At 36.7% G+C, this 12753-nt stretch overlaps 1 long non-coding RNA gene across 1 annotated transcript in view; it reads right to left on the bottom strand.

Annotated features, from left to right (window-relative positions):
• Nucleotides 1–12753, bottom strand: part of LOC148224876 (uncharacterized) — a 98316-nt gene that overhangs the window by 85080 nt on the left and 483 nt on the right. The window lies entirely within an intron of this gene.

The raw sequence follows: 12753 nt of genomic DNA, 5'->3' as shown, positions 1-12753 counted from the left end.
AATAAAGCTGTTCCTTTTTCTTTTTTTTTTTTTTTTTTTAATTTCACTGGAAATTGTATTGGGAAAATAAAATGGAATATAACAAGTGATTAATATTTTCCATTTAACATGCTTAATTTAGAGGTTTTAAGGGGTTATTTTTATTTTTACAAAAGCATATGTGTCTACTCAAATTTACAGATGCATATAACAAGAAAAATAATTACAGTCAAAAAACACAAACAGTAGTCACATATTAACTGAACTGCCTAAATACAGTCAATCCTTACTCTCAATATAAAGAATTTCAGTTCAAGTAATACACAGTGATTACTCTGCTAATCTGAATTGCTGAAAGTGATTTGAGATGCTTCTAAAGTAACTAAAAGCACTTTTAGAGTGACTAAATTCAAGAATAAAAATGAAAATATAAAATATTTATTGGAAAAATATATGTAAATCTGCGTGTCAAATTTAAAGGGTTTAGGAAGTGAATGGCACCTTTGCTAAAGGAAAATATTAAATCACTATGTTCTGCTGGCACAAAACCTGTGAAATACAGATGGGGCTGGTCCATCCTAGTGGAACTCATGTCAGTAAACATGGAGTCAGAAACCAGAGTCAGGATCAACACACCCAAGGTCAAGTTTTCTAGTCATCTGCCTCAAATAAAAAAACCCCACAAAGTTAAAAAGAGCTGTCATTGGCACATCACCTGTGTTCTGGCTTTTAAAACCACAGAAGTTTATTTCCTAGTCTGTATCCAATATTACAGATTATTATGAAGTATCTAAAAGAAGTAGACAACATGTAGGAGCATTCCCTTTCCTATCCTAGTCCTGACAGATAAGAAGAGGTCTTGAACAGCTCTTAATCTCAAGGGTGATGATCTCACTCTTTCCCTTTTCAGTTTCTCATCCTTCCAAAGCTACCTTCCAGCATATTTCTCCATTTTCACGGTCTCTTACTTTCTTCTCACAGTTTTCTGTCCCAAATTATCTGTAGCCTGTACATAGCAATCAGTAGATAAAATACATGATTGCTTACATGAATGAAGCAATAGGAAAAAAATCTTCCTTTTTTCCTATTTGAATGGCCATCCAAATGTAGATGTTTCATTGGCTGCTGCTGCTGCTATTACATAGCCATAATTCCTCATATGCTACGCACAATGCAGTGAAGAAGGGTCATTCTCCTGTCCCCACTGACTAAATTGCATGAGTGATTATGCAATCTTGCAGCAGAGGCTTCCAGAAACACTCCTTTTTTTGTGTGAGCCAGCAGCGCCTGTGGGTAAGCTGGAGTTGTAGGGAAAAGGTGAACTGTGTAAGAGAAAGAGAGTAGCATTTAATCTACTAGCACTTCCTCTGGGAAACGTACTCAAAAGCCAGGGAATTCAGAAGATATGAACATCTTTTTTCTGTGTAATTCACTAGTGAAATTATCCTTAAATAGAGTGGTTTTAAAGCAAACTCTTCACTCTTAAGAGTCTGACATTTTAAGGTCCCCCAGACCTGGGATCCACTGATATCTTTAGATTTTATTTAGTTCACAGCATTGAAGGAGCCAGAAATTCACATGGACTCTCAAGCCTGAAGTATCAGTCCTAAAGCAAAAACAGAATGAATAATTTTTTATTCTGCAGACAAAACCAAAACACAACCTTAAAGCAATGAAATATCTTAACTGCAGCTGTAGACACAGTGTGCTTTGCAAGCCCCAGCCTCATTGTATCCTTCCTGAGGCCCTGCTTCCTTCCAGCCATCAGTGCTGGTTTGCAGGCACCCAGTCCCAGCTCTCAGACTATGATCTGCTGAGTTCTCATGTCACTAAACCTTTGTCTTGCAATCCACCTCTTTCCTCAACTTTGCCTAGGCTGCTCGATATCTTGCCAGGCTATGAAAGATGGTACAGCAGAGGTGAACAGGAAGCAGTGTCAGTTTGGAAATTTGAAAAAAACAAAACCAAAAACAATAAAACAAACAAAAAATCCTAAAAAAAACAAAACAACCAAAAAAAACCAACAACAACAAAAAAACAAACCCTTTTGACCATTTCTTTGCTCTGCTTCAATCCATACAAGCAAGAAAGGCTAAGGAAGGCCATCCCAGAAATGGGATATACTCTTGTTCACACAAGTTTTTTTAAATCTTTAAAATCCTAAGACATAAGTAATAATTATCTTTTTCAGGATTTCGTTGTCTCACACAGAAGTTCACTGAGAGAAAAAAAATAGTGAAAAAAAAGGGTTGTCTTCTCACTTAGAATGAGGAACTAATTCAGTCATTTTCTAGAAGAACTTAATTAGGGTAAAAAGGGTTGCAAGGATGCTTGAATAACAACAGACAATCCATAACACTTCACTAACCCTAGTTTTATATCTTGGAAATTCATTCTTATGCACTTTCTTCAGTATCTTAAGCAGCAAGGCAGATTTTGTGATTGTAGCCTCCTTCCTCCTGCCTCAATTCCATTTTCTTTCAATAAATGTGTTTACTGTGAGATTTGATTTGGAAAACTAACCTGGAGGGAGGATGTTGAGGAGAAGGAAAGTAGTGAAAAGCAGAATGGGGATCTTTGTGGATAAGAGTAAAAGGTAAAGGGACACAAGAAAGTAAAGTATAAAAGAGAAGGAAGCAAAAATTATAAAATGTCATATCAAATGGCAGAGAATTTTTTTTATAACAACCCAACTTTTAGCTTTAAAGGACAATGTCTAAATGTTGTATTAACCATCCAGAGCTTTATCCTATCTGTATAAATAAAACTGTCACAAGCACTATGTACTTATGCACTCTAGAAGTCCTGTAGCCGTCATTTTTCTAAAATTGCTGATGTTTCTTTCTGTCACTGAGATGCAATATTCTACTCCACTGGATTAAGCACTTTGAATTTTTGTAAATTCTTATGTTCTCTTGCCACAAGTAACACAAGTGTTACGTATGTCTGCAGATATTTAACCTAGATTTCTCTTCTATTGGCATTCAAACAGCGTAATCCTCACTTCCTACACAAAAGTGAACAATGTTCAACAAAATGAGCATCTTTCATCCCCTCACTTTATCAGCAGGTTAATTGTGGAATCTCCTGTTCACTTGCTTATTTTGCTTGAAGGAAATGAAAAAAATTACTGATATGATTGCTACGAATTCTTCTCCTTTAGCAACATTTGAGGTACATTGAAGCTGATTTTCTGTGAAGTATCCAGCGAAATCAAGTCATTATAGAAGATGCACACCAAAATCTATTTTTTTTCACTGAATTAAGAGCCTATACAGTATCAACATAAAGGCTCAAGAAAAATATTATTGCTTATTCTTTAAATAAAGTGAGCAAAGACCGTCTTAGGCAGCTGTTTCATTTGTTTCATTTGTTTTCAGACTTGTGGATATAATTAATTTGTTTCTTTTGTTTTCAGAATTGAACAGTTTTCCACAAAATATGTGTCATTCTATATCAGTACCTTCATCTCAGAAGATATCATTCCGTTTCTATATTGTGGGTACGGTAACAACTTTAAATTTCTAACAGCATGGATTCTATCCCTTTTGGTGTCCTTTGTCTCATAGTCACAACTTACTCCTCCTCGATACTCTCTGATTACTTTTTCATGGGATTCTATGGCTCTCCTTCTTGAATATGACTTGGGGAAGTTTCTTAAATCTAATTTTGTAAGAAATAGGGGGGTTGGGGTTGTTTGTTTGTTTGTGAGTTTTTTGGTTTGGTTTTGTTTGGGGGTTTTCTTGCATCTGAAAATTAATCAGAAATTTTAATAAAATTGACTCCTCTATTTTGGTCAAATTCCCTATTGGAGGAAGATTTATGATTCCCATCTTAGAGTTAGAAAACAGGAAAAAGAAAGTTAATGCCATGAACCCAAAATCAAGTACGGAAAAACTGGTCGTATGTGGAATAAATAGTATCTGGAAGTTTTGGACAACATCTTCTCTTCCCTATCCCCTTAGGTGAGGCTACAACTGAAGCGTGCAGAAACTTAACCGGCACTGAAAAATGTCCTCTGCCACTCTGCCACCTCTGCTCTGCCATGTCATACTGCAGAAAAAAAAAATAAAATAAAAATGGAAGACGGCAGAAATGTGCGGGTTGGAGGTGCGAGAGGAGCCAGCCCTTCGACGCAGAAGGAAACAGGAGGGGGAGCTCTCAGTACACCGGCCAGCGGCAGAGGGATGCTCCAGCCCAGCCGGGCAAGGAGGATTCGCTTTCCCACCGCTTTCTGCAGGGAAAGGACACCGTTTTCTCTCCTCCAGCGTCTGATCTTCGCCATTTACTGGCCAAATAATTTTCTTTAAATTGCATCTTCCCATTTCTTGGTCATTGATAACTTGTTTGTTGGATCATGCAGGAAAAATAAAAATAAAAAAAAAAAGAACTTTTCTCACCTTTTATTTTTGCATCTAACTTTGTTCAGCAAGCAACTACGGTAAACAGCTAGAGAAGGAGCTGGGGCAGCATCAGTAACAAGTCAGAGATCCAAGAAATGTTGCACTGCAAGAGAACCACACATAACAGCTTTTTCCCTCGTTTTCTGTCATCATTAGGTCTTTGCTTCATATATTTGCAGAGCAGCACTGCAATCTTCTCCTGTCCTGCAGCCTTATACGCCAAATGCAAACCATGCCTTGCTCTGCTATCTACCAACAGCAAACTCGGCACTAGAAATCACATTTCCTCTTTGCAGCTCTCCCCATTTATTACAAGGTGCTGCACTCACTCAACTTGAAATCAAGTAGAGACACTTGGGATGCCTGAAAATGAAACTGCTAATTACAGAGCAGCTACAGAGGAAAGTAACAGGGCAAAGAAGTTAATTTTATAAACAAAACCAAAATACTATTGTAATCAGTCAGGAATAATTCGTCCAGTCATTGCTGCCTAGTAATTTTATAGCAGGTAACATAAATATGCGGAAGGATTGAAACAAAGGTTTAATAGACATATGACAGGCTAGACACAGAAGGTAGACTGTATATATTTTGAATCATCATCCATCATAAATTCATAGTAAATCAGAATTATTTCTGTGTAAAAAAGCCTAGACAAGACAGGTACGACCCAGAAAATAAAATCTGTAAATGGTTCTAAAATTATCTGATTTTACTCATCTGATAATTCAGCAAGTATTGTTTCTCTTCAAAAGAGAAAATAATCGGACATTTTCTATCCTTTCATTATGAGTTGGGTTCAGACCATTGAATACTGTAAAATCAATAGTTTTTAGATAAGCTACAATAAAAAGAAAGGCTTAGAAAAAGGTTATTAATAAAAACAATGCTTGATACACATCAACAGTGACTGCTGAGTATTAAGCACTTACCAACTGTTCATGATTGGTTTCTGAAGTTAGAAAAAAAGAGGAAAAAACAGCTGAATCAAGTTGAACAATAATAAAAGCAAGAAATCTGAATAAATAGTGTGGGGGGGAAAGTTCCTAGGATGGTTCAAGGAATAGAAAGACGATTTAGATAAATCTTGATTAATCTTAAAAACAGATGCTGAGAAACAAGTATACACTAGAGAAGTCAAAGAGCTCGTGAAGCTGAGAAACCAGCATTCATCCAAGGATGATTAAAAAAAAAGTATTCTTGGTTAAGATTAGACTGGAAAATTAGAAGAACGTTTCTAATTGCTAGAGAAGTAAAATAGCAGCTTAGCTACTTCTAAGATCAAACTGGAAAAGAAATTATAGCTGCCAGCAACAGCAGAGAGCTGTTGCCCAGGAGGTTGTAGGTGCTCCCCTCCCAGGACGTCCTTTCACATCTCATGTCCTTACCAGACAGAGAGGCCAGCCAACACTGGTTGGTATTCCACAAACAGAAAAAGAGACCAAATATGTCAAATGCACTTTAGAAGTAAATTATCCACTGCAAATTATTCACAAGTTTTATTATTCTATAACTCATGCAGTGAATGAAGTTCATCTACTATTAATGAATTCTCTTAGTAGGACTAATTTAAAGATTTGTAGTTAAGCACTCAAATGACAAACATCAGACTCTCAAAGAATGTTGGCTACTATTTAGCTCCCCGACATCAGGATTTTTCAGTTTTCTTTGTCTTCTTCTTTTCTGTGACACATATTTTCCATCAAGTATTTATGCAAAAATATCTAAAGTTAAAATGCACTTTGAAAGTAAGAACTGCTGGGTCCAAACTCCATGCGTGTTGATACATCCCCAAGTCACTCCACAGAGGTAGCACCCAGCTTCTCTGCTGAAAGTTATCTGTATATGATGAAAGATATATATGCACACATATAGTTATAGGCAAAAATCTAAATTGCAATCCCAAAGTTGTAGATAAACAAGCACAATAGTTTTTCTTATCAGTGGAAAGAGCATCAGTAATGGAAAACATTAAATGTGTGGCAAAAGCAGAGAACACACTAAATCAGCTTGGACATGCCTGCACACAGATAGTAAAAATGAGAAACTATATTCTGACTTAAAGGAAGGATCCAGAAGGCTGCTTTGAAAAATCCTAAGCATCACTTTGAATGGAATTGGTAGAAGAATGGAGAAGGATGAACTCTGATCAGAGAAAGATGCTGAAGCTTAATAAAGAGTCTTTTTGTCATCACACCTGGGGATTTGTCAGCTTCCTGTAAATTTACTAAGTATGAAACTGAACTACAGGTTTGGCACAGGGACACTGAAGTTCAATGTTTAGTTTTATTTAATTTACAGAAGAGCTTTTAAGGGAAAGTTTTATTTAATTTACTTGCAATTGTCCCTCATTTTGTATCTGATTTGGATCTGGTTTACTCATTCTGGTTTACATATAAGAAATTATTGGTTTAGGCATGCTGTTGATGGGAAAGACATGGCTTCATGTTTCATTTGCTCCTATCACCAGCAGCATGCTTCCTGCCACCAATATTGCCACCTTTTGTTCAAGGATGTTTGGAGATACTGAAAAGATATTAGCAGCCCTACAAGCAGGAGCAGAGGCCATGTATCAGGTACATGTCCCAAAGCTTCATTCACTCTCCTCTCTCCTCTTTCTCAGCTAATGGTTGTTTCTATTTCTGCAAAGAAAAGGAAATTTGGAAGACGTCTTACTGAAACATTTTACAGAATGGCCTTTGAGCAATAGCTGGAGAGTTCTGAATTCCTGGAAGCTGGATCTCACATTACCTGGGTACCACACGCACACTTTATGTGTTACCCAAGCTTTATGTGGTGTTCATGATCCAGAACAGTCTTTAGGCAGGCATGCAGGTGTGAATCACTGAAATGAGCCCGGGCATGCTATAGTTAGCCAGATTTTCTCCTTGACTAAATCTAAATCTGCACTCTCCAAAACCAGACAAGTGGAGAAAGTGGAAGGGCCTACCCTTAGTCAGAAGTACTTAATTTACAATCATGTACCTGCAAAATTAATTACCCATTTGCACATATAGGTCTTTGTGCTCTATCGTTTATAGCTCTAAATTAAAAGAATTCTTTACCCAGCAAGTTTAAGTGATGCTATGGCTTTGAAAATTGAGTGATACAATCAGAAAGACATAGGAGGAAATAATACCCAAATAGCAAAATGAGCCCCTTCCTTTCTTGTGAGAGAAGAGAGAGGGAAGTGAAGGTGTGAGTCATTTCCAGATTTAGCTCTGGAGCTCTCTGGGAGGTACTCAACTACAGCTAAAATGGCTGCCATTATGAAGTCCTGGATGGATGAGATGCATAGAAGATAAAGTGGTAACCAGAGTCTCCCTTGGAGCACTTTAACAACTCGGTTTGAATTCGTAAGCGGCCTGATTGTACATGTGCAAATACTTCCATATAAAGGTTAGGCACCCATTGTTATTGCAGCGTCTGTTAAAAAAAGATAGCCATATCGGTTGCTAGGAGATGGCAGACTTCTCCTGGAGAAAAATCACTCCTGATAAAAAAAAAAAAAAAAATTATTTTACATAAAGACCCTCTTAAATATAAATATCTTTGACAGCAGCTATTACTATTCACTGAGTTTCTTCACAAATGAATAAATGGCAGAAAAATATATTATTTGAATACCATTATATCCTAAAGTGTTAAATAGATTTTTCTCTCACTTCTCCCCTCCCTTTTTTTGTTACACAGAAGCGATATTTACTTCCAGCTAAAATTGCTGCCTTCCTTTTTCTAAAGACCATTCAGTGAAAGAAACATTTGGAGAACTGAGCTCAAAAATTGAACTCACTTGTCTTTCCTTCCACTGTAAAACCAGCTTTGATTAAAATGAACTGTACTGTAGGATAAACACTTTGTGGGGAAGGAACTTGATGCAAAAGGATGAAAAAAAGCTGCAGCAAGTTTTCACAAATGGATAGCTGGGAGAAAGCAGGTGGGAGGTTGTGCCACATGAAAGAAACTAACCATCCAATTTAATTTCAATAATGTTTGGAATTTTCTTCCTACTGAGGTGGCTGGAAGTACAGCTGCCCTATAGTTGTGTCCATGTGCCCAGCTTTTGGTGAGAATGACCTTAACAAATAAAACATGAAACAAACTACATACTTGCTGTTTTAAACTTGTGTAGTCAATAAATGAAACAATAATCTTTCCTAATTTAGTGTGCTCAGATTGGCTATTGTGGACATGAGAACTGCCCAGCTGCAAAATACAAAGGCATGCTGCCTGCACAATATGGGGATTCAGCAGCTGTGCCTTCCATTGACCAGAGCTGGGAGAAATGTAGATCAAATACTGACAATAAGAGATCGATGTTGTAAATATTAGCATGAGAAAGAGTGCACCAAGCTCTGAGTGTATACTCTTTTTTTTTTTTTTTTTTTTTGTGCTTGTAATAAAGTTTCTCTAGAATTTTGCATGCAGTGGGGTGTGTGTGCGCATGTATGTGTGTGAAATGCTTCCAAATCAGGGAGCAGCATGTTTCCTTATACAAATATTGACAGGAATCCTTCAGTTTATTTGGAATTTTCCTGAGAAAGCTGCAACAATATGGTAATACCTCTTCACTACTTTTCACACAGTTGTTTCAACTGTAGGCACCAGGAAATCCTTATTGTTTTAATCAATACCACTTGGAGTGATGACATGTTTCTTTTTTACTTTAAGTGACTGACACAGTGCATTTCCTTGCACAAAGTTCTCATGAGACACTTTTGTGCTGTGCTCAATATATCCAACAGAAAATATGTATTTGCCAGAAGGCTGAAAGAACGGGCTGCTATTTTTTCCTCTTACATTTTTCATCCTGATACTTTATGCTTCATTGCTGTACTTTCAAACTCACAAATGACCCCAAGAAAAGCAATGAGACTTCTGTCAATGGTTATAATGAAACATCTGAGTAATATCTGGAAGATCAGGATTTGTTCATTTAATGAAGCTTTGACTTTAACCTTGATGATACCTTCCTCCTCCATCTCCTTTCTTCTGCTTACACTCGAATGAAAAAACCTATAAAATAATGCTTTAAATGCATTCTTTAATGATTTACATTAATTTCAGAATTGATTAAACTTATTAAGACAATTTGAATATAATATGCATATACCCAACTAATAGACTATGATGCATGAAAGGAGCTCAGTAGTCTCTGTCTCTGTGCTAGTAACACCAAGAAATACTCCATTTTGAGTACTCAGAGAACAGGCAGGACCCTCACTCCCTGTTCCCACAGACCCTGAGCAGTTAAGGAATTCAACACCCACAGCACTCAGGTCAGTGTTTGGGATAAAGAGAGAAAACGCACAGGTTTGCATAGCGCTACATATGTTCATTGCCCAGCACAATGAATGAGTGTGCAAAATAAACATTTCTGGCTTCAAACTTTTACAACTTTAACACATGCCCCTTAAAGAGCTTAATTGCCACAGCTGCACATCAACTGATCTACTGAAGCTTATGTGCTGTGGCATCCTCTCCATTTTTTTTCTAACTTGATCAAGCAAATTTGTAGCTTCCAAGTTTCATTCAGTTAAGTATTGCAAAGCAAATAGCATTTTGTGCTTTCTGAGTTTGTTTGGGTTCTTTTTTCCCATTTCTCCTCTCTTTCTATGATTGGGACTTCCTGTTTACCTCTCAAGGACCTTCGAATCATCCTTCAGTTGCAAACTTCCTCTTTCTGCACCATCCTGTACCACTCCAGACAGCAAAAAAAATTAGACATCTGCTTTACTGAAGGTGGGATTAAAGCCCAAATTTTATCTGTATTACAAGGCCCAAACTTCTGAGATGTTGAATTTTCCTCTCATGGATTCTTGAGTGTGAGTGACTGCATAATGATCCATATTTCTATAGTTAAAGAACAAAATGTGACAACCATCTCATGCCATTTCTCTGGTGCAAAACAGTGTGGGTAACTAATGGAAGAGGCAGTAAAGCATATTCTGCTTTCTGAAAAGATGAAGGTATGAGATTGAGAGTATAAATGGTTGGATTGCCATTTCTTTAAAATCTGAACTAATTTCTTTGTTTCAAACAGAGCCAGGCTTATGAGAAGATCTATACCAGCCAGCTCAAAGAGTTAAAAAGTAATTAACAACATTTAGACCTTGCAGTAATACAACACACAAGTATATTTTTTCCATTCTGCTAAGCTATAAATCAGTCACTAGGTAAATTCCTGAAAATAGTTATGTTTTAGAACATTCATAATTAACCATCTTATTTGGGGCAAATGCAGGGTCTTATTCCTTAAAACAAAGTTTAAGAGCAAATAGAAATCATAGTTATTTTCCTGGGAATCCTTCCAAAAACGAACTATGTGAGTGTAAAGTTATTATTGCTATGTTGTAAGATTAAACAGGACATTCTGAAAAAGTTATACACACTGAAAAAAAAAGTATGCATAGCACCTCTTATATTTGTAAGACTTAAATTCAACAATAGAAAGTGCAAAATAAAGGGGGAAAAATAAATATATCAGGAAACATGTCTACAGCCCTAAAGATTACCTTTTTTTTTTTTCTCCTAATGCACAAAATTAATTACTGTTTCATATGCAGCAGCAACTTTGGACAATGGCATTCTGACTGTAAAATGCTCTTGAAAGGGAACTTGGTGAGACTTGCCCTTGTTAAGCTTGAACAATTTTTTTCTTCTGAAACTCCTTGAAAAATAAAGGAAAGAAAAAACAACTCTAGACATGCAGGAAAATACCTGGTTTTGTATTGTAGTCAGTCATGAGAATTAGGAAACATTTTTTGAACTGTACTGAACTACAGACCCTTTGACTATGCTAGACATTTGGCTCTTATGTCACTGGCCTTTAATGCTGATTCTATGACTAATAAATGCACAAAGTTGGGAAGGACACAGCTGGGTGCATGGCTGAGTACAGCACAAAATTTTCAAAGTGTTAGGGATAGTAAAATTACCTTGACTTCAGTAGGGCACACTTCACCTAAAAAACTGACTTGCAACACTTTTGACATTTATCCCATCCACCTCTTTAAAAACAGATCTAATTAGTTTAACTTGATCCAGACAACTTTTAAAAATTACAATAAAAACAAAGAAATCCCCTGATATCCCCATTTTACTAGCAATAAGTAGAGAAAAGTCTGAGAGTCTGAGTTTAAATGCTAGCTTTGACCCCTACTCCTCACAGAAAGTTAATGTGCAAAAAAAAAGAAAAAAGGGAGAGAATCCAGTATGTCTTTTATCAAAAGTCAATTCAAATCTCAATCTAAAGTTCAAACCTTCTGCAGCATACATTATCATTAAGATGAAATATTTAGTAGCTCTGTATTCTGGTCATCTTTTGACAATAACCTACAATGTCTCAGAGGTGGCAGGTGCTGGAGAATTCAGTGAATTTTTAAAGAATATCTCATTTTTCAGGAAGGACGGTTAAAAACTGCTAATTTGTATTAGCATGCCATTGATTAAATTGCACCTTCCATTTTAAAAGTCCTGAACAAGTCCTATTAAAAATTTTAGCTGCTTTGAATCTTTTACACACGGTTTATAAAACCTTGAAACATTGCTATTTAATAGCCATCTCCATCTGTTGCCCCAGTGAATGGATATAACTCTTTGTCCTGTGGAAAATAGGAAGTCACATTTTTGGAGTTCATGCAATGTTCTTTAGAGATAAGCTTTTCACAAATCATAGCTACTAATAATGTTTCAGGCTTCCCTGTGTGATAGGTGCAAGGTGAACACAAGGTTGGAGGAAAATTAAAGTAGAACAGCTTTAGCAATTTTTTCAGATTAAAACCTTACTAACATTAAATATCTGAATTCAAGCTAGTGGCAAATGTTTAAAAAGTAAAGCTTTTGTGATTATTAAATGAGCACTAACGCATATGAAAATTGCATTGCTAAACATCCCATTGCATTCACATGGATACACACACCGAAGATAGTTCACATTTTGGAAAGCATCAGCCAAGGAAAAAAGCTTTTAAGTACTTATTTTCATATGGAATTCTACTCACAGAATCAATTCACACCACACACAGGGCAGACGAAAAAGTACCTGCCTCAGGGGGTTCAGAACAGCAGTCCAAGCTCTCTGAGACTTTCAATATCTTCATCATAGATTGCATCATATTTCCATGAGTCTTTATTAATCAAAGGGAAGCAGGCTGATCTGGTACCAGGGGGTAAGACCTGTGGGAACTGGTACCACCCTTCCTGTCTACTGTTGCCAGCCATGCTTACAAAGAATGTCTTGTCCATGAGTAGTCCCACTCCATCAGCAGGCTCAGCTGTGACAGCCAGACCTAACTGGAGCATGTGACAGTGCAGTCATAAATTATACAATCATGTAATCACACAATCATATAATCAGCAAGGCTGGAAG

The sequence above is a fragment of the Sturnus vulgaris genome, chromosome 2 (genome assembly GCF_052056855.1).
Source record: "Sturnus vulgaris isolate bStuVul1 chromosome 2, bStuVul1.hap1, whole genome shotgun sequence".
Lineage (NCBI taxonomy): Eukaryota > Metazoa > Chordata > Aves > Passeriformes > Sturnidae > Sturnus > Sturnus vulgaris.
Note: the sequence above shows the minus strand (reverse complement) of the source record. Positions and strands in the feature narration are given on the sequence as shown.